The sequence below is a fragment of the Amblyomma maculatum genome, unplaced genomic scaffold (assembly GCF_055883805.1).
Source record: "Amblyomma maculatum isolate TAMU_Amacu unplaced genomic scaffold, ASM5588380v1 scaffold_13, whole genome shotgun sequence".
Taxonomy (NCBI): domain Eukaryota; kingdom Metazoa; phylum Arthropoda; class Arachnida; order Ixodida; family Ixodidae; genus Amblyomma; species Amblyomma maculatum.
The window spans coordinates 31,908,911-31,932,294 of record NW_028146738.1 but is presented as its reverse complement, the minus strand read 5'-3'; positions in this window follow the sequence as shown (position 1 = coordinate 31,932,294).

Genomic DNA, 23,384 nt, shown 5'->3' with positions numbered 1-23,384 from the left:
GCAATCATTTACTGCGTCCTCACGCCACGTCCTCACTCGACGCCCCGCGTCAGAAAAAACGCGCGCCGCCACCGATCTGGCCCTGCCAGATATTTGACGCGCGGGCGGCGCGGCGTCCTCTCTAACCGGAAACGACTGTCGACGCGAGCCAATAGGAGCGCGGAAAGCTGGCATTTCCGGTTTGAGCGGCCGCTGTCAACATGGCCGCCATGGCTGACGAGGTATGGGGCAGTTTGGCCGCAGAAATGTGATTATCGTAAAAATAAACGCTTAATCAAGCACGGAATGTCGCTTTTTTGTGAGTATACGACCTACTCTCGGATCGTTGTGTGTTCGTTTGCTCCCCAGAGTGAAATTTGTAAAAATAAAAAAGAAAACCGTGTCGCTGGTATCCGAGCGGGCATTCCGAAGTATCTTCGTTCATTCGAGCGAGCCAAATCCTTGCGCACCTATGTACGCTTTCTACATTTAGCACAGTAGCATTAGAATGAGCACTTTCGGGATTTTACCACAAGGGACAGCGTTGTTCTCTCACGTACCTCGCTCTGCGGTTCTTTCCGCTCGCTGCTGCATTTGCTTTCGCATCGAGGGATCCGCGGCGGCGCTCGCGCGCTTCGTCGTTCCATATATCTCGAGCTGGGCGTCGCGTCGGCGCGGCAGTTTTCGACGCGCGAAAATCGTGGAAAAAAACGCCGCATGTATTCCGGCCTTAACGCGCTCTCCATCTCGAGTAGCGAACAAAAAAAGACGCCGCGGGGGTGGGGAGCGGATAAGACGCTGACCCCTGCCAAACCTCTTGCCACTGCTGACAAGAAGGGTGGGGTAAGAATGTATTGTGAGCAGGGGGAGCGTGTACACGGGAAAACGCATGCGTGGCTCTTCACGTGATTTCAGCACTACTGGGAGATGACACGTGCAGTGGTGAGCAGCCTTGTCTAGAGCGCACCGACGGTGCTCCGCGATAAAGCCCCTAGGGACTTAACTCCGCGGAGCAAGTCAGCGCCATCGTCACCCGTCAATAATTATGAGGTTTATTAACGATGCGCCCTTAACGGTGCGCACACTTCCAGACACCCTTAGAGTGAGTGGGGGTAGCTGTTCCGGTCGCAAAGGAGATGCCCTCGACTTGCGTGGCAAGCTCAGCCGGAATTTAACTACCTTGTAGTGACAGAAGGGGGTGGCCGTTCGGTGCCCAGCGGTCGCCGGTTCAAGCCAGAGTAAGGGTCGGAGCCAGAAGTAACAAACAAAACAGACTTTATACATAGCAAGAGACGATACAGAGGAACACACAAAATCACTTGAAATGCACAGACGAGAGGTTCACAGAATACAAACGCTAAGCATGCAGCTACAGAATGATTCAATAACACAGAGGCTTTCCAACAGATCAAACACGAGAGAGTTACATAAACAAACACCAAATTGTTCACTGGCCACTGTTGCAGTCCGACGCCTAGAGAGTCACGATGTGGCCGCCATGCAAGACGAGCGCCGCTCCCTCGCAGGTCCGTGGGCTTGCCAGCAGCGGATGATCCCCGGGAGTCTAGCCGAAGCACTAGAGAACACGTCGCAAACACTGACTGACTGACTGACTACACAAGCGGCGCGACCTCAATAAATAGGGCGTGCCGCGTCTGTCTGTTAAGGCGCGCTAACGCTAGCGCGCACACACACTTAGCTTCGCCGGTTAGATCGCTCCCTTTTCCTCCCGTCGAGCCGCGCGACGTAATTGGCTAGGACCCGTAGAAAATTCTGGAGAGCTCTGGCATATTCCAGACAGATGAGTCACAGCCATCGCCGGGTGATGAGAAAGAGGGCGACAGCGACGCGTGCTACGTAAAGTCCCTTGATAATTTGAAAGTAGCGACACTCTCCTCCGCGCCGCGCGCTGCGCACGACACGCTTTTTCCCCCTGACGCCCGCCGGCCGGCCGCAGCAGTGAGTGAAGCGCGAGCTTTTGGGCCAGGTCTGCGCTCCAGGAGTGCACAAAATGTTTGAAAAATTGCGAGAAAAGCATTGAGAATGCCGATAGTAAAGTTCATGAATTGATTGGTTTCTTCTTAGAACTGTTTGAATGGGGAATACTGATAAACAAAGCTTTCAGGCGAGTTCTGTGCTACAGACACTTTTTAAGTCTCATGATAAGGTTTTACTTTGTGCACTTAATCTAGTACTGCCTCTGACTTTGTGTTTGTTTCTTTTAGAGCGTGAAATCTGTCACCGTGGTAAAACTTCAGGAAACGATCCAGGCTGGTGCTTTGAACTTCAAGATTAGAGAAGGTTAAAGCAGGACTTAGTCTATTTCGCTGCTGTCAAGCTATCTCTCTAAGCATAGTATATGTCACGTGATCAACCATGAGATTGGATTATTGGTTAATTGTACATGTATTTCAATCAATTACTGGGCCAAATTATTTGATATTTAGTAAATTGCAATTAAAATCTAAATTTTAGCTGCAACACCGAACCGTATACCGTTGGAAAGCTTAGGCCAAGTGTAATGGCACTGTGCTAGTTAGCGATCCGCGATAATCTGCGTTCATTAGTTAATTTTGTATAAAATCAAATTTTGAGCTGTTCCTTGCTGCTTCGAGGCAAGGAACAGGTTTGCCACGGCAGTCTTGATATGATGCTGATGGAGGAATTAAATAATTTTATGAGTACGTGGCCCCTCACTGACTTCGCGTGTGGTTAAAAGACAGCAGGGTACACTGGGAGAAGTGGTGGGCCCTATTGCCGATACACTGAAGTTCTGGGGCAAGCATGCTGTGGTCTCATGCGCTGTGTAAAAGAGCTTGATTTCATTGAACGCAACAATCAAATAAAAAAATTACAAGGTGCACATAGGTCTTCAACGTGCGGAAATGAGAAAGCGTATAACTGCCAATTCATTAACTATCGCTATCCTATCTATCACTATATCTACTAATGCCAGAGACCTATCGTATCTGTCACTATCCGCAACGAACACTATCACCTCACTATCCGGGCCTATTACTATAATTTACTATTATTATCCGTAACAGTCACCATCATTACCTATCACTATTCATAACCATCACTATTTAATCTGATGCCGTCCCATGATCAATTGATATACTTCAATTTTCATTGACTTACGTTGTCAGTCATATCTCTATTATCTCATAATATCTGACGAGACAACTATACATTGACTTTTAATTCTTATACTTTCTTGTTTTCTCATAAATGGAGGTGGGAAAAGAGCGAGCCACAGAAATAACTGACTACTATCAGCGCGAGGTTCATGTCTCTGTCGAGGAGGCTTCCTTTACTTCAGGACAGGTCGGTGAGAGAAAATTGATGGAACTGCGTTTGGTCTGTTTTTTTTTCGAGTTCGTGTAATATTGGCGGCTCAAACTGGTCTTCAGTGAAATGTAGCTAGAACATAGAGCGATGAGATAATTACTCAGGCTAGGTGAAAAAAAAAGATCTTGCATACAATTGAAATGAGTAATATGTTACAGTGTTAAGAATTGTTGCTCGCAAAATGTTCCCCTATTTTTACATAATAACTATAATCATCATTGATTGTTTAAGTTTCGAAAACACAGGAAATTGATGCAATGATTCCGGCTGATTTCACATCGATGGGATAACTTTTCTCGCAATAAATGAATACGCGGAATCGCGCTTTTAGAGCTCCAGCTTTCAAAGCGAAGGTAACCTGCCAACGCCTAGTAGTCATGGTCAAAGTGAAGCGTGTGTGATCATATGAACACCTCCTGCACATTGGCCGTATCCCTGATAAAACGAACGCATATTTTTTAACCCACGCGTGCGTCGAAGCATGGCAAGACACATTCAAGAATTGAAAAAAAAAATGCCATACGACCTAACTAGTGCAGATTACCCGCAATACCTCGGGTTTACTTGCCAAAGAGTTTTCCAGGGCCAGCATTCATTGCTCCCGAGTAACCGACGCACACTACAAGTAAAAGGTGGAAAGGCTAGCTTCTCTACAAGCCCGAATTTTGATTTTTAGTGAAGGAGGCCAGGGATCCTAGCATAATCGCGACAAATGCAATCGAGAGACTGTAATTTTCCAGTTATTTCTGACAGCAAAAAGCAGATTATAGCGCCCTGTTTCTGACTGTACAGAAGTCGAAGCGTGTTAAATGATGGAGCCTTGGAGCCTCGCAGAATATTCAGCATGCTGCAGAGGACAACCTTATTTTTATACAATGAACATGCTGCCGCCGCAAAAATATTGAGCAGCAAGCAGGAATAAAAAACGCAGCGTCAGGTGACGCGTTATTACGGGGAGTGAGAAAGGCACTCGACGTCGCAAACAACTCTGTTGTTTCTAGGAATAAACGTCTTTCGACTAATCTTGTGAAGCCGTCACGGTTGCCTTGAGATATCATGAATACCGCATAACCATCTTCAGGTCGCTTGCTGCAGTTGTACGCGTCGCTTGCTGCAGTTGTACGCGCAACAGCACGGCATAGAGCTTGCACGCTGCAATAAAAGCACAGCGCGCAATATTCACTCGCAGAGACTAGGGGAAAAATGGCGCGAAGGAAAAAGAAAACACAAGGAAAACGCCGGACGCGCGTCGGTTTCCAATGGCAACGGCAGGGAGACCAATCGTCGCTCAGGAAATCGGGCGGAGAGCCGGCCTTCAGCGAAGGGGCGCGCAAGGGGCGAGGAGGAGGCGAGGAGGTAGCGCGGCGGCGGCAAAGTTCAATCGTTGGCGTAACTTTCAAGTATCAAGGGGTTTTAGTGCTGCGCGCTCTCTCGCGCGGGGAAGGCGATTTTTTTGGAATCTTGTGGGAGTTTCTAAGCGGCGCGGCGCGGGCCTCGCGCCGCGCCGACTTAGTAAAAATGTGCGCCGATTTCGTGACACTGTCCCTCCCTTAAAGAATATTGTCCTGCAATATTCACAATACCCACGAACATCGCGCGCACATGCATGCGCTCACAAACTACATTGGGCAAATGTCCACGTCACGCACTTACATTGCCCAAATTTCACAAACTGCAATAACAAATTACAAAATTCACACATCAAAATCTCACAAATTTCTCAGACTGTGATGACAAATTTTTCACATATCGCTACATTGATGTTCACAAACATAACTCGCTGTTGCAAGATACACATAAAACTCAGCGACACAAAAACACAGTTTTTCAAATGCGAAGCGTACAAACCTAAGCCATGTTTTCGTCTGTATTTCCAAACTCGGGTTGCACCTTCTTGGAACGTATCAGTTCCTCTCAACCTTTCAGGTAAGCGAGTTCTCTTTTTTACTAGACTCTCGTTTCTTCCTCTCGCGAGTTCGGCTCTTTTTCCGTTTACTATAGAGCCTTTTCCATCGCGAGTTGTTCTCGCTCCGTTCTAAACTCCTGAGTTCTGCTTCCTGATCGGAAATTAGGCCAGATCTAACGCTACCTTGCCTAGCGGCGCTTCGAGCAGGCCGTCTCATTCTTTCTCGGTCTGGGCGGCTCCCCGTGCGCTTGCGCGTCCAGTCGTTCAGCCGCTTCTTCCTTCTTTTTCTATGGGACATTTCCCTGTCGACTTTGCCTGACTTGGCAGGTTTGGATTCTTTTCTCTTCTGTCTTACTTTCGTCCACAGAGCTGGCCGAGGCAGGTTTGCTCTGGTTTCCCTCGCATGGTCATGACATTGTTGTCTCGACGGAGCTTCTCGTTGAGAATCAATTGTTCTCCCTTGATTCTTTCGATTTTCTTCCTTTTCTTTACGACCTTCAGTCGTACCTTCTTATAGCAGGACTCATTTTCTACTGGAGAATAATTCTCCTCACTTTTAAATAATTCTTGTTCCTTAAAGGTTTCCTTGAATTCCTTCATCGCAGTGCAGTCCTCGTTTACTTCCATTTCGGGATCCTCCAGTCTAGGGTCTGCACTGCCGCTCTCTTCTGAGGAAAAGGGTTCCTCATCTTCCACAGTGGGAAGGACCTCCTCGGTAGTAAAGCCGTCGCTCGAATCCTGCTCTTGAATTCCTGGAAGAATACTGTCTTCAGTTTCAGCTTTATCTGAGCTTTCGGGCTCGTTGTTATTTGACAGCTCTTCCTCTAGGTCACTCATGCACTCAGGCATGGTGCAATCTGACGTGGAGCTAGAATTCTGACCTTCCTCTTGAGGCGAAGAGCACATGCATGAGCCTTCTGGCTCGACAACTGCCTTTGCAGCTTCTGTGCAACCTGTCGTCTCGGAGGGCACAATCTCATTTTCCTGAGAAATTTTAGTTCCAGTAAAGCCTTCTTCTGAAATTTCTGTTGCAGGAACACGCTGTTCCACAACCTCATTCCGACTTCTGGAGCTAATTTCCACACCACCTGTGACTGTCAGTGAATCACTCGGTTCGCTGCACTTTCTAATATAGGGAAAGGTAACCTCCGGAGGCTCGGAGATACCTTTCAAACGCCGAACCTCAGCCAGCTTCTTCAGAAGAATATCTCTCTCTTTAAAGAATTCTCTTTCCTTTTCTGCCTGCTTCCTGAGCTATTCCTTCTCTCTTTCGGCTCGCTTCCTCAGCCATTCTTTCTCTCTTTCTTCTTCTTGTCTCCTTGCTTCTGCTTGCTTTCTCTGCCATTCTCTCTCTCTTTCGGCTCGCTTCCTGAGCCATTTATTCTCTCTTTCTTCTCTTTGCCTCTCTCTTTCTTTCTCAGGCTCTTCTCTTTCCTTCTTAGCCTGTTCTAGAACCTGCCTTCCTTTTCGGTCCACCCATTCACGCAGTTCAGCTCCTTTAAGACCTTTCTCCAGGCCCAACGCAATAATCTCCTTGAGATTCATCTTCAATCTGAACTGCATAATGCTAACACATAGCACTGCTCAATGGACCTTCACAACCGCTTTCGCGCGGTTCCTCTCGCTATCGCTCTGCTGTTACACCGTTTACGACCTCTTCGTAAACTCTTCGAACTCGTTCACCGTCCTCTGAGATTGAGTGCACCAAACGTCCTGTCGCGGACGCCAGAATAATTGTCACCCGTTAATAATTATGAGGTTTATTAACGATGAGCCCTTAACGATACGCACATTCCCAGACACCCTTAGAGTGAGTGGAGGTAGCTGCTCCGGTCGCGAAGGAGATGCCCTCGACCTGCGTGGCAAGCTCAGCCGGAATTCAACTACCTTGTAGTGACAGAAGGGGGTGGCCGTTTGGTGCCCAGCTGTCGCTGGTTCAAGCCAGAGTAAGGTTCGGAGTCAGAAGTAGCAAACAAAACACTTTATACACAGCAAGAGACGATACAGAGGAATACTCAAACACTAAAATTGCACTGACAAGAGGTTCACAGAAAAACAAACGCTAAGCATGTGACTACAGAGGTATTCAAGAACACAGAGGCTTACAACACAGATCAAACACGAGAGAGTCACAAATACAAAAACCAAATTGTTCACCGGGCACTGTTGCAGTCCGACGCCTCGAGAGTCACGATGTGGCCTCCATGCAAGACGAGCGTCGCTCCCTCGCAGGTCCGTGGGCTTGTCAGCAACGGGTGATCCCCGCGAGTCCAGCCGAAGCACAAGCGAACACGTCGCAAACACTGACTGACTGACTACAGAAGCGGCGCGACCTCAATAAATAGGGCGCGCCGCGTCTGTCTGTTAAGGCGCGCTAAGGCTAGCGCGCACACACACTTAGCTTCGCCGGTTAGAGCGCTCCCTTTTCCTCTTGCGAGCCGCGCGTCGTCATTGGCTAGGACCCGTAGAAAATTCTGGAGAGCTCTGGCATGTTCCAGACTGATGAGTCACAGCCATCGCCGGGTGATGAGAAAGAGGGCGACGGCGACGCGTGCTACGCGCTCTCTCGCGCGGGGAAGAGGTTTTTCTCGAATCTTGTGGGAGTTTCCATGCGGCTCGCGCCGCGCCGGCTTAGTAAAAATGTGCGCCGATTTCGTGACAGCCATCTAACGTCAGGCCCTGGGTTTGAGGTATGCGTCCCGTGAGCATGCGTGGCCAAAATAAAATGGTGCATGCTTGCGTGTTCACGTGCTTGCGCATCATACCGTCAGGTACGCACTTGATATTGTTACGGAGATGTACTTAGTGTAACGGCACTGCGATGGGCTGAACTCGACGCTAAGACTTCAGTAGCCGTGCAGTATTCACTCTGTCAGCGTCGTCCTCTTTTTCAACGCTTCGTCGTGCCCGCGTTCCTCGGTCGTCGTCTTTGTCAATGAGCACATCACTTTGGTCCCGCGTTTCCCGGTAACACTACCCCCCCCCCCCCTCTGCAAAAGGCAACGTCCCGGTGCGTATTAGGCGTGCGGTGTGCAGGGGGAGTAACATGGCTTGAGGCGGGCGACAGGCACGATTTCGGAAGTGGGTGTAGCAGTCGGTGACTTTGGGTGGAGCGGTGCAATCTCATAGGTCACGTCGGTCACTGGGCGTAGTACACGGTAAGGACCTGTGTAGTGGGGCAGAAGTTTTTGACAACCCCACACGACGGCACGGAAGCCAGAGCAACACCAGAGATCCGGGAGGATAGTGCACATCGCGGTGGTGAGTGTCGTAGCGGCGTTTTTGAGCTTCTTGAGAGATGGTGAGATTGTGACGAGCAATCTGGCGAGCAGCGTCGGCTCGGGCGATGGTATCGCGGGCATAGGTTGTGACGGGGCCAGCGGCGGGAAGTAAAGTGTCGAAGGGCAGTAAGGGGTCTCTTCCAAAGAGAAGATAGAATGGAGAGTACCCAGCAGTGTCATGACGCGAAGATTTATATGCAAAGGTGACAAATGGCAGACTAATATCCCAGTCATGATGACTGTCGGATACGTACATTGCGAGCATGTCGGTGAGTGTGCGGTTATACGCTCCGTAAGACCGTTCGTCTGAGGGTGATATGCAGTGGTGAACTTGTGCCGAACGGAGCAAGAACGAAGTATTTTCTCAACAACTCGGGAAAGGAAACAGCGGCCATGGTCGGTAAGTAGTTGACGGGGAGCATCATGGTGAAGTATGACGTCGTACAAAAGGAAGTCAGCAACGTCTGTGGCGCAGCTGGTTGGAATGGCGCGATGATCACGCACCGCGTGGCATAATCGGTGGCCACAGCGATTCATTTGTTTCCTGACAAGGACTCGGGGAAGGGCCCTAGGAGGTCAAGGCCAACACGAGAAAATGGCTCAGTCGGGATAGCAATCGGCTGCAGGTGTCCAGGTGGTAGCACAGGGGGTTTCTTCCGGCGTTGACAGAGGTCGCAAGCGGCTACATAACGTTGGACAGAGCGGTAAAGTCCAGGCCAGGAGAAACGCCGGCGCACGCGGTCGTATGTGCGTGAGAGGCCAAGATGACCAGCTGTAGGGGCGTCGTGCATTTGTTCGAAGACGGCAGAGCGTAGGTGTTAGGGAACGACCAGCAAGTGCTCAGCGCCATCAGGTCGCATGTTGCGGCGGTATAGCGTATTCCCATGAAGGAAGGATAGGGCGAGGAAAGAGTCACGGCTGTGTGTGCGGAGGCGGTCGATAAGAGAACTGAGGGTTGGGTCCAAGCGCTGTTCCTCGGCTATGTGGGAAAAGTCCGATATAGAGAAGACACAGGGGTCCGACTCATGGTCAGTAGAGGAAGGGGGATCGACGAGATAACGGGACAGACAGTCTGCATCCTGGTGGAGCCGACCGGATTTGTATACAACGGAAAAGGTATACTCCTGCAAGCGCAGTGCCCAGCGGCCGAGGCGGTCAACAGGATCCTTGAGGGAAGAGAGCCAACATAATGCGTGGTGATCGGTAATTACAGTGAAGGGTCGGCCAAACAAGTAGGGTCTGAATTTTCCAACGGCCCAAACGAGAGCCAGGCACTCCCGTTCCGTAATAGAATAGTTCTGTTCCGCTGATGACAGGAGACGACTGGCGTAGGCAATCACGCAGTGTTGGCCGCGTTTTTGCTGTGCAAGAATGGCACCAATCCCGTGGCCACTGGCGTCGGTGCGAAGTTCCGTCGGGGCAGACGGGTTGAAATGGGCCAACACAGGAGGATTGGTGAGAACAGCGATGAGGGTGGAAAATGCGTTAGCCTGCTCTCGTCTCCACGAGAAAGGAACGCCTTTCTTCAGCAGATTGGTGAGAGGACGAGCAACAGCGGCAAAGTTTGGGACGAACCGGCGAAAATAAGAGCACAGTCCTATAAAGCTGCGGACATCACGGGGTGAACGGGGAGATGGAAAAGCACTGACAGCGCGAACTTTGTCGGGATCGGGTTGCACGCCGGTGGCATGCTGAGTTCGCTCGCCTGCTCCCTGACTCTGCTGTTTACCTACCTCTGTCACCTTTCCCGCCTGTGCCTGACGGTGACTATGTTGCTTGCCCTATCACCGAGGTCTTTCTTGACCGCAACGTCGTTCTTCCTCATCTCATCGTACGCGTTACACAGAACAGCACCTACCTTCCTATCCTGAACTTCAGTCTGTCACCCCAAGTTCTCCCCGAAGGAATATCCCTTGCTACCTTGTCCCCTCTCACAGACTGCACCATTTGTGCAGTCACTCCTGGCCCACATTCAAGCGTCCTTCCAGTACCCAGTACCCCGCACCTCCACCAAGATGTTACGGGGATGTACTTAGTGTAACGGCACTGCGATAGGCTGAACTCGACGCTAAGACTACAGTAGCCGTGCAGTATTCACTCTGTCAGCGTCGTCCTCTTTTTCAACGCTGCGTCGTGCCCGCGTTCCTCGGTCGTCGTCTTTGTCAATGAGCACATCACTTTGGTCCCGCGTTTCCCGGTAACAATATGCAACAGCGGTCGGAAAACCAACGCGTTTCGCACGAATCACGAAGCGGCTGGGCAAGCAAGTGCAAGTGATATCTGGCGGTCGCTCAGTTCAAAAGCAAGTGCAAGTGATAACGGATGATCCTGCGTTTCAGACATGCACCAGGCTAAGAGGTCGAGAATTGGGCCTTGTTGGTTGTTTAATGCGTTGCAGGCGTAATATTTTATCACGTCTTTGCATTGGCCTATCAGCTTCACGGGACACCGCATTTGGCATCCGTATAGATCCAGGAACTTGACATCCTCCAAGAGGAAATCACGGGGGCGGCGAGCGCTGTGTATGTAAGAACGCGCGTTAATGCGCTATTGCTCGCGCTTGCTTATCTGGCCGTTTTGATCCACTCGAGGAATACTGCGGCATCGCAACGCGCTGGCGACCATTACAGCCTTACATATGTAGGCAGCGCGGCCCTAATGGCACAAAAGGTAATCGCAAGAGAGTGGCTGGAAAAAGAAGCGGTGAGTAGGCATCCCTTTGATTTGCCACGCATGCGCATTGGATGCATAACTCAAACCCAGAGCCTAACGGCAGATGTCGCTGACTTGCTCCGCACAGCGCCGTCGGAGCGTTCTAGACAAGGCTGCTCACCACTGTATGTACATTGCACCCGACACGCGGAAATCACCATCAGGGAAAGCGTGCTACACCCTTTGCTACCGCTTGTTGGTGCGATTCTAAAGCATCTCCCCTTAATTTCTACGGTGGACAAATGCGGAGGTGGAGACAGAAACAAGGGGTGAAGGATGGGCTCCACGCGGTACGGTGGAGAGAAAAGCGCATTCCCCAAGCTGGTTAGGGTCGTTGTGCGGTTGAGGGTAAGGGCGCGCGTGCACAAACTCAGCACAACACATCCACCCTCTCTGCGCCCTGGTCCTGCCAACCAGGCCAGCTGCCGACATGAGAAGGCAGTGCAAGGCATTTTAGGGCCTATAATTTCAATAGGGTGCTACAGGAGAAAGTATGCATCATGCACGGCCACGCCAGTTCCACGGGGGGTAAGTTTTGGTGCCAGCTGTGGTAGTTAGGTGCACCTCAGCTGCCTCCGTTCTTCGAAAGCGCTAACGATACCGGTACTTCAGTGCCCGGGCTTGGGAATCGGGACGCCTCTGCCGAAGACTCACAATGTGCGAACTGCTGCCTAAGTACAGAAGCGGGGAATGCGCTTTCCTCGATCCTCCCCATATTGCGGAGTCACTGCCCTTATCCTCCTTCCCACCGCCCTTGTCCCTGTCTTCACGCCGCCAGTCCCTGTCTTTGGATCTTTACAGTTTCCTTGTGTCGGCGAATGCCTTGTTTGAAGTAAATGGCGGACATAACAAAGATGACGTTGTTATTGGCAGGCGCTCCTTATATTTTATGTTCCGAGGCTATAGTTGAAGTAAATATATTTTGAAATTTGATGCGTCGAAAGAACGGCTTACTCGCACCCGTAATGTGTGGCCTACCTCCGGGCCTCATTTTTTATTCCTTGGCCTTTCATTGTTCCGCCAAAAGGAAAAATTGATGAAGAATGTTTGTCGCCGAACAAATGCATGTACTACTTGGGACATCGCTTCTCTACCCTGCTGGATCAGGAAAGCGGCCGACGACTTCGTTACAGGGAGAGAAGGTAGAAAGATGACGATGGGCAGCCTTCAGAAGTTGCAAGCTTAGTTAATTATTTATTTATTTGCTTCTTTTACATACTTAAAAAGGATTAGAGAATATGCGCGAGCACGTAATAGACCAAGGAAACCAAAAGTAGAAATATAAAGTGCATTCTAAACCGCCAGTTTGCGATGGTCCCCAAGTGTATATAGATACGTAAGTCAACTACTTGACTAGCCACCAACACCCCCACCCCTTTCTCCAGGTGACTACAGACACATTTAGGCACACATGAGAAGGAGTATTGGCGCTTTGTAGTTGCGAGCTGTTTTGTTTTGTGACAGCGCCATACGTCCAGGCTGAAATGGTTGTCTACTTCCATGTGGAAAATGCTGTCATGGGAAGGAAGGGGTCTGACGTGTCCTGTAATTTTTCAGATCGGAAAAAAGAATTGTTTTTCTCTATCGCCGCTTCGTTCAGCCGATCAAGGGCAAGCGGCCGGTGTCTTCCGCGCCATATCGCTGCCTCTGCTCGGGTGACTTATCAACTGATTCTCTCGGGAGCACGCTATTACTGGTATTACCGTTGCCATTCTTATAACAGACATTAAGCTCGCAAGACGTAAGATCATAACAGCCCAAGGTGACCGGCGCACGGGTACCTGTGTTAAGTTTAGCTACGTATGCGCCATTTACACCTCTTTTTCCTTTTGCAATGAGGAAACGATGTAGTGTAGGCATACATCACATTTAGTGGCTATCGCAGTTGGCATATATGATTTCCCAAGAAGAAATTTACAGCGAATTCGAACAAAAATTACAGCTCACTTAAATTAAAATGTTGGTAACGCAAAGATGGATTAAACACAAATTATTAAAAATGCGGATGCTATTTTTCTTGTCGTTCGTTATGACTGACGTTTTCACCTTTTCTTCTATTAGTTTACACTAAAGAAAGTGGAAACTTACCAAGCAAAACTGAGTAATACAAAATAAATTGTTCAACGAACGTATGCTTTAAACTATACTTATCACCAGCGAACGAAATTCTTGGGCAAAGAAATGAAAAAGGGCCTTCATTTGGTATGAAATATATAAAAAAAACCTTAGTTCATGTCTCTTTACACCGTCGGCGTAACTACTTAATCTTAACGAATTTCCTATAACTCAAACTGACACTATCAAATATCTAGGTATTCATATCTCCAGTGACCTATCCTGGTCCAGTCATATTTCTCATATAACCAACTCCGCTTGTCGCGTTCTTGGCTACTTACGCCGCAACATTTCATTAGCTCCCTCTTCTGTCAAACTAATTGCTTACACTTCGCTTGTCAGACCCAAACTTGAGTACGCTCAAGCTATATACGATCCTCACCAAACTAATCTGATCAATTTACTGGAATCTACTCAAAATCGAGCTTCACGTTTCATTCTTTCAGATCACTCCTATCGCATCAGTGCTACCGTACTAAAATTCAAACTTGAACTTCACACTCTAGCTTTACGCCGAAAACTAGCTCGCCTTTCTCTTTATCATAAGTTTTATCACAGCTTGCCACCTAACAACGTGTTCATCCGTCCAGCCCATTGGTCATCTCGTCATCTCCACTCCAATGCCGTCTACCCCCAGCGCGCCCATACGACAACATTCCAAAAGTCATTTTTTCTCCGCACTGCCCTGGATTGGAACGACCTTCCCGACCACATCGCCTCACTAACCGACATTCATCATTTCAAGACTGCCATCGAAAGACATTTTTTATTGTAACCGCCGTACTCAAAGCCCGCCCTTCATGTAATACCCCTTAAATGGGGCCTTTGAGGATTAAATAAATAAATAAATAAATAAATAAATAAATAAATAAATAAATAAATAAATAAATAAATAAATAAATAAGTATGCGCGCGAACAATATACACTTGAGTTAAGAAAGTTCGCGAACGGCCTGTTTCAATCCCTTGTTTTTGCTCATCAACTGTGGTCAGTCATTCAATAGTTTTCTTTTTTTTTTGGAGAGTATTATTTTAGTTCACGCAAAGAAAAAGTTTTCAAAATGATGGCAGTTCATGCTAGCTTATATACAACGCACTCAACATTTTAGCGTCCTATAATTTGAGCGCTCATGAAAGTGATTTTAGTGTGAACGGTCGGAAAGTGTGGGAAGGTGAGGGGGGGGGCACCACCGCCTCCTCGGTATAAAATTTAGGGTGGCGACTGCCCCCCCCCCCCCCCCCGGTTCCGGAGTCCCTGGCTAAAAGTGAGTATTGTATAATTATATTATTATTATTGAACCATGATTGTCAGTTGTTTGAGCATCAGGATTTTAAACACACTGGACTTCCCTTGGACATGTTTCTAGCTTGTTTACATGTAGGATGTAGAACTGGCTTAAACAATCTTTATACAGCAAATTCTTTTCACATTGTCCACCATGTTACTTTTTTGGCATTGTCCCTTGAAGTCCCTTGAAGTAAGTTTACATTGTCGTCCACTCTTAGCTTGAATGGGAATGTGTGTCATGTAGTTTGCAAAATGGCATTGCATCTGTCACAGCTGTGCATCAAGGCTAAGTGGCTTGGGCGTAGAGGGACCAGCAGCTCCAGCTTCACGTCATCTGCCTCTTTGCTGCGGTATGCACACGCGCATCGAGGCAAAGTGGTTTATGTGTAGAGGAACCAGGATCTTCTGTGTCACATCTGGCTGTTTGTTACAGTGTGCAGATGCGTATCGAAGTAAAATGGCTTATGTGTAGAGGGACTAGGAGCTGCTGCTTAACATCTGCCTCTTCGCTCAAGTACGCAGATGCGTATCGAGTCAAAATGGTTTATGCATAGAGGGACCAGGAGCTGTTGTGTGACGTCGTCTGTATATTTACTATGGAGCGCACCCGCACATCGAAATACAATGGCTAATGTGTAAAGGTACTATGAGCTGCTGCTTCATGTTGCCTGCCTCTTTAGTACGGTGCGCAGGCACGCATCAAGGCAAAGTGACTTATGCGTAGAGGGACCAGGAGATGTTGCTTCACATCTACTATGATGTGCAGCTGTACATCGAGGCTGGTGGTGGAAAACATTTATATCAGATACAAATACAGGAGGTTACGCACTAGCCGACCCTGAGGGCAACTCTTACAAACACTAGGGGTCCGTAGTTCGGGACCCCAGTGGTGGTAGAGGGACTAGAGGCTACTACTTCACGCTGTCTGCCTCTTCGCTACGGTGGGTGGCTGTGATGGACGCAGTGGCATTTCGAAAAGCACATGCCACACACTCGTGTGTTCAGCCTAAAAGTGGACAACTGTGCATGTTATAGCCCTGTTATTCATAGAATGATGCTAGGCCAAGATGAATAAATTATAGCGCGCCTCATATGTGGATAGCAAAGAAAAGCCACTCCAGAAAATCAGATGCATTCTGTGTCATTGGATCCTTATTCATATACATGCTATTGACAGGTCAGATTCTTCACCCTAAGAAATGCCAAACAACCAAGGGTGCGTCTGTGATAGTCTAGCTTGCTCTTTCTCTGCAGGCTTGAGTCAGGTGTGTGTTTCATTGCTGTTGGTGGGATTTTAAGCTTGCAACAAGTATGCTATTGTAGTTTAAAGGCAAAATGGTACTAACAATCGTAGCCCCTCCCCCCCCCCCCCCCGTAGCATTTATCCCCTTTTAATAGTGTTGCTAGATACTGAATTATTAGTTTACTGTGCATTGTTTCTGTCTAGTAGATGTGCAGAGATCTACACATATTTATATGACTGGGAGCTATAGACTTCGCACTTAGAAGTATTGTAGCGTTATCTGATGGTGTTAAAAAATTTTCATTTCTTTGATAATTTTTGTAAGGGATCGGTGGGTATGCTAGGCACCATTAGGGCCGTCTGTTCATTTTGGGTCACATATGCAACGCCCAGCTGCGGCCGTCTCCCAGTTGCCTTCGGGCAGCAGTCAGGAAGACGCGCACAGAGAGGCAGCTACAGCAGGGTCCGGCTTAACGGAAACGTAGACAGAGAGGGAAAGCAGTCCCTTCTTCGGAGGATTTTGCGGTCGTGCTCGAAGACGCGGGGACAGGCAGTTTTTCTCGTTGCTGCGTCACACAGCTTTTTTTTTAAGGAGCTTTACGAACAGTATAGATCGACGACCCCGTAGTACGCTGACTGGACCCATTGCCCAGAGGCAGCGCAGCTTTGAAACGAGCGCCTTTTTTGGAAAGGCGGCATCATCATCATCAGCCTGACTATACACACTGAAGGGCGAAGGCCTCTCCCATATTTCTCCACTTAACCCGGTTCTGTGCTAGCTGCATCCACTTGACCCCTGCGAACTTCTTAACCTCATCCGCCCACCTACCTTTCTGCCGCCCCCTGCTACGCTTTCCTTCCTTTGGAATCCAGTTTGTTACCCTAAGCGACCATCGGTTATCCTCTCTTCGCACTACATGTCCTGCCAATGTCCATTTCTTCTTCTTATTTTCCACTAGAATTCGGTAACTTGAGTTATTTCTCTGACCCACTTTGTGCGCTTCCTATCTCCTAATGTTACCCCTACCATTTTTCGTTCCATAGCCCTCTGGGTTGTCCTCAACTTAAGTAGAACTCTCTTGGTTAGCCTCCACGTTTCGGCCCCATAGGTGAGTACAGGTAAGATGCAACTGTTGTATACTTTTCTCTTGAGCGATACCGGTAAGCTGCTAGTCATAATCTGCGAGTGCTTGCCAAATGCGCTCCATCCCAATCTTATTCTTCTTGTTATTTCCTTTTCATGGTCCGGAAAGGCGGCATATATCGGTCAAAGAAGAAACACTACCAGACTGAAGGGTGGAAGGCCCTCTTCCTTGACGGGGAACTCATAAAAGTGATAACTATTCAGTGCATGTGCGCGGGTCTCGGTGACGATTACAACCCTGGATGCCAACAATGGTAGGAGACGGCGGCGTTGAACGGATGTCAGGGCAAGTGTGTAACAGTGACGGTATGATGCGGAGCGGGAGGACGTGGTTTGGATCTTCTGATGTGGTCCGCAATGGTGCTGACTCGGATGCTAATTGTCCTATAAAAGGAGCCGCCAAGTATGCAAGCTTTGTGCAATGGTTGCGTACGTGGGACTCCGTTTTGATGTGTTTTAATTTGTTTTCTTTTTCTTTCCTAGGGGACAGAGAGAGTGTATAACAGTGTGAAGGCATGGAGTGTGGCATGTGACCTAGTCAGCCAATTATTTCGTGGTCCATTCACTAAATTTTGTTTCTTGTGAAACGAATTTGTTGTCCCTTTTCCATTGTTTGTTTTAGGGAGAGCAACCTTATGGAAATGGAAAGACATGTTAAAATGTTTGTACACCAGTCATGTGTGAGTTCGTTGTTATTGGGGGATAAAAACTGTGGACCGGGTCCCGAAGTTAATGAAACTGGGCCTCGAGGCCTGGAGAACTTATTCTGAGCTAGATTTTGATCCCTTGTCTTTTCGGCTATGCCAAAGAGTAGCTAGTTCTATGTTTAGAGTTTGCTACTGTAAAAGAACATCTTGACAAGCAGGATAAGGAAATCAAGGGCATTAAAAGTAGAGTTGATAAACTTGAAACATGTATGGACTCAAAAGATGTAGCCCAGCTAAAGATTAGTGTCCACGACTTAGAATGGCGGAGCAGGCGCTTGAACATTGAGATTCACGGCATCCCTGAGGTAGACGGGGAGGACCTTCTGTCTAAAGTTAATGAAGTGGCAGACAGAATTGGTGTGAAGCGTCTCGCTCAGGTGGACACCCTTTCATTTCATAAGATGTCTGCGAAGCCTGGTAAGACAAAAGATGTGATTGCTCGTTTTGCGAGTCAGGACCTACGAGACACTTGGCTGCAGAAAAGGAAAGTTCTAAAGGAAAATGGTGACTCAGTGTTCATTACTGAAAACATGACAAGCTACTCGAGAGCATTGTTGCAAGCCACAAAAGACTGGGCTAAGATCGCTGCCTTTGATTATGCGTGGCATGTGAATGGAAAAGTTTTGGTGCGCAGAAAGGGTGGAGATGGAGCTAAGGTTATCAAGACCATGAGTGACCTTCTCACCCTCAGTAGCTAAACGCAGTCACACAATTGAGTCTGAAACCGATATCGTGAAATGCCGGACGTAGGATATGTTACTTTGGAAAAACTTGTAAAGGAGTTTGGCGGTCAGACATGTGGTGATCTTCGCTGTTTTCACTTAAAGGCGCAGTTTATATTCAACAAATTGCGGAATTATATTGATTGTATTGCTCCTGTATTGCTCCTACCATTTCCTTGCGCATGTGGTTTCAATGTCTGCTTCTAATGTATCTTTTTTTTTTTGTTTTTGTTGTCAATTTCACTGTACGAACAGCGTGTTGATGTGTTAGTATTTTAATCTATAATTTGGTGGCAGGTCGACACCGCGATGATTTTTTATTTCTTAGGTTTTTCCTCTTGTTAAGCTGGTTTTTCTTTTCTGCTGTGTATTTTAACAATGTATGTAATCCCACTCCTGCCTAAGGCCTTCTGTGAAGGCTGGCAGTATTCCTGAAATAAATAAATAAATAAATAAATAAATAAATATCTTGCGGAACTATATTGATATCTTGATGATAACAGAAACATGACAGACAAGCAGTTTTGACACCTTTTATCTACCTAACATGAAAACGTTCTCTGTTAATAGAACACCTCATCGGGGTGGTGGTGTGTCTGTTCTCGTGAGCTGTTTTTGCAGCCTTCATTGCTGTGTGAATTCTCTTGTGTTACCAATGATTATGATATTGTTTGCTTGCAATTGAAAGACACTGTAATTGTCATGGAGTTTTTCCAGACCCTCTACTCTGATGACTGGCGGGATAATTATTCTGTCGCCTTTGAATAGCAGACCATCAACGAGCGAAATCTCACTAGCCACCTCGACGTACCTTTTCAGGTCAGGTGACAGCCCATGCACAGTTGGCCATGATGTAGTGCAGAAGGTAGCCACCCTGGAAAGTGTTTTGTCTTACTGGATGCTTGCCCTGATTCTGTCCAGCATTTTGTTTGAAGCAAGGAGCTGTTCAAGTGCTAATTCTTCAAAATCGCGCACTGCACTCTCGAGAGTTATTTCTTTGTCGGCTGGTTTCCCAGATGGCTTCCAGGACAGAAGGTCAGCTGTGTACAGTTTTTTGCCGGGAGTGTGGGGCATGGTGTAGTCGTACTCCAAAAGGCGCATCCTGAAACGTTGAAGGCGAGGACTCAGCTCGTCAAGTCGTTTAGTCGTCAGCAGCGGTATGAACGGCTTGTGGTCCGTTTCCACGTAAAAGTTTGATCCCAGCAGGTATTTGCGGAAATGTTCGCAAGCCCATGTGATTGCCAGTGCCTCGTTTTCGATTTGGGCATATCTTTATTCTGTATCCGTAAGGGAGCGTGATGCATATGCCACGGGTAGGAGCTTTTCGTGCGACTGTAGAAGTACAGCCCCAAGACTGTATGAGGAAGCATCCACAGACACTGTGTGAGGCGACTGAGCATCGTAGTGAGTGAGAATCGGCGTCCTGCTTAAAGCTTGCTTGAGTTTGTCAAAGCTCTGCTGCTGAGCTGGGCCCCAGTGCCAGTCGGCGTCTTGGTGGAGAAAGTCTCTGAGAGGCTTCGTAAAGTCTGCTAGCTCTGGAAGAAATTTCGCTAGGGGCAGAGACCAACAAAGACCTGACTTCTGACACATCACATGGTGGGTCGAGCTGGACTATGGCCCTGACCTTTTCCGGGTCGGCGCTGACTCCTGTTGAGTTTACGACGTGTCCTAAGAATGTTACTTCTGTTTGTCGAAAGGAGCACTTGTCAATGTTGAGGGTCACACCTGCATCGTCTAGCTTCCTCAGCACTGGTAGTAGGTTGGTGTCGTGTTCCTCAGTTGTCTTCTCTGAGACAATGATGCCATATTGTAGACAACTCACTCCAACTAGTCCTTCGAGCACACGGAGCATTTCTCGTTGGTAGAACTCTGGCGCTGTGGAGATTCCAAAGGGAAGCCTCAGGAACTGAAACCTGGCAACTGGTGTGATGAAGGTTGCATATTCGCGAGAGTCCTTGGACAGTGGCACCTGCCAGTACCCTGCTCGTGCATCTAGGCGGCTGAAAACTGTTGCACCCGCTAATTTTGCAAGACACTCGTCCACCGCAGGCATGAGCACACGTTCGCGCATTATTTGTTGGTTAAGTTGACCATAGTCCACGCAGATGCGCAGCTCATTGTTGTTTTTTCGTACGACAACCATTGAAAAACACCACTCGGTTGCTCGTTCGATCTTCTGGATGACTCCCAAGTCTTCCGTCCTTTCTTCACAAGTGGAAGCAGTAAAAGAGGCACTCGCCTAGGATAACTGACTGCGTATGGCTCAGCATCCTTTTTGACTTTGATGCGGTACACTGTCTTCATGATTCCAAGCCCAGACGTTAGCTTTGGGTATGACGCCAAGAAGTTGGGGACATCAGCTGATTGTGCGAGGGTTTCGTCTAGTTCAAGACGGCACTGTAGAATCCCAAGTGATTCTATAGCTGGTCGAGTGAGCAGCGGTTCTTTTAATCCTTTGATGAAGACTGCTTCTTGGACTTAGTGTTGCGCCAGGTGACTGTTGCATCAATGTAGCCAACAGTGGCTACCGCTGTCTGGCCTGGGCTTATCAACAGCTGTTGCGTTGACTTGATGGGTCCCATGACGGTTCTGTCGTACTGGTCGTGTGCGATTGCAGTCACATCCGCGCCGGTGTCGACCTTGAAGGTAAAAGGCAAGTTGTTCACGGTAGCAGTAATCCTCCACGGCGTGTTCACTCCCACTTTGATTTCGCCTAGATATAGCTCTCCGAGATCTTTTGGTCGTTGTCGGATACTCGAGGTCTCGTCCTTGGGCTTAGACATGCAGACGCGGGCGTAGTGGCCTTTTTTCCCACACTGATTGCACGTCTTGTCTATGTGTGTCTTGACACTGTGTCTTCGTGTGGTCACGCACATCACCACACCACTTGGAGCGTTCGTCTCCCATCTTGTGTGTACGTTGAGGGCGCGACTTGAAAGGCACCTTCGCTTCGTTCCGGCGAGTTTTGACGTTTGTCGGGCCGCGAACTTCTCCCATGTCGAGAGCTGGCTGTTCGATGGAGCGAATTTCCTTGTGTTGAAGTTTCACGCTCTCTGAATTGCGGGCAGCTGTGATTGCTTTTTCGAGAGTCAGTTCTGCGTCAAGCTGCAGGCTCTCGCTGAGTTTTACGTCTCGCAAGCCGACCACGAGCCTGTCCCGAATCAGTTCGTCTTTGAGAGTTCCGTAATCGCATCTTTCGGCCATCTTGAACAGTTCAGTCGCAAATGCGTCGACGTTTTCATGCTGCTCTTGTTTCCAAGAGTTAAATCGCGCTCTCTCATAGATGACATTCTTTCGAGGTAGGAAATGCCTTTCAAAAGCACTCACCACGGCGGAGTATGATGCCATCTGTTCGTCTGTCAGTTTCAAAGCAGCGAGCACGTCCTCCGCTTCTTCGCCCATGGCGTAGAGTAATGTGTTGATTTGCGTCGTCTCGTCCTGTCCTGTCAGACCGGAGATGAGTCGGTAGCGTTCCCACCTGCAGTGCCATCGTGTCCAATACTGAAAATACCGTACTGAAAATACACGTACTGAAAATACCGACAACCCCGACAGCCAGCAGGTAAAAGAAATGCTGAAACAGCTGGTTCGTTCAATGCGGGTGCTGCTCTCCAGCATCAACACACAAACAGCAAAGTTTGCTGTTCAGTTTTTGGACGCATTTGAGCCGCTCTTGGCGGCATTGCAATAATTCACAATGGCGCAACAAACTAACCCCACCTCTGTGACGATGCACTTGCGCCGCAGTGTTGTGATGCAATGGAATGCTCGAGGCCTGCGTGGTCGGCTGAGTGACTTCCGACAGCGGGTACAGAAGTACCGCTTTCCTGTGATTGTGATCTGTGAGCCCAACATGCCGGCTGCTTTCCGCCTTTCTGGATATGTTCTGCTATGGTCTAGAGAAGCTAACGAAACAAGCAAAGTGCTGGTATGTGTATGCCAAGACATCGCGCACGTCCGCCATGCTCTGCAGCCCCACAACACGAACCACTACATTTGTTTGACGTTAACCCTGAAAGGACGAGTATGTTCTGTAATTGGCGCTTATATTCCACCGAGAGATGGCGTGGACAAATCATATCTATTTTCAATAATCCAGTGTTGTGCAGCTCCTCGTATTATTGTGGGGGACTTTAATGCTCACCACCCTCAGTGGGGTAGTGCAATAATGAGCAATAGAGGAAGAGACCTGGCAGACTTTATGCATACGCAAGATCTCGTCAATATAAACGACGGCTCACCGACGTTTCTACGCGGAACAACCTACAGCAGCTGCTTGGATGTGGCGTTTGTTTCCAGAAACCTCCATCCCTCCGTTTCTTGGTGTAGTGATGTGCAAACACATGGCAGTGATCACATACCAACGTACATATGCATCAAGTGGTTTGCACCTGCCACTTCACCTCGTGTGCAATACACAGACTGGCCCGCCTTTAGGGCAGCGGTGGAGACTTCCAGCGTGGACCTCCAGTCACCATCTCAAATAGAAGGACTCATTACTTCCTCTCTCAGTGAGAACACTCGCTATGTTAGTGTGCCGGTGTCAGTGTCCAGCATCGACGTGGAATTCGAGCGGCTTCGCGCGATCCGTCGGCGGGCTGAAAGGAAGTACAGGAGAACGAAATCCGCGCAAGATCTCGCACTTTCTCGACGAGCTAAACGACAAGTTTTGCGTCACCTGGAGAGGTTAGGACGACAACGTTGGAGACAGTTCTGCTCATCACTGGATCCCCGTAAGCCCCTGTCGCGTATCTGGCATGTTGCGAGAAGCTTGCGCACACCTCCGCAAGAAAGGCACCCTTTTCGTGCCCTGGCCCTTTACCAACGCCGCAATGAAGTTGACGTAGCTGAAGATTTTTGTAAAATGGTTGTGGGCACAAACCAGGCACAGTTACCAATTTCAGAGGTTTTTGCACCACCTTCGCCGAATGATCAA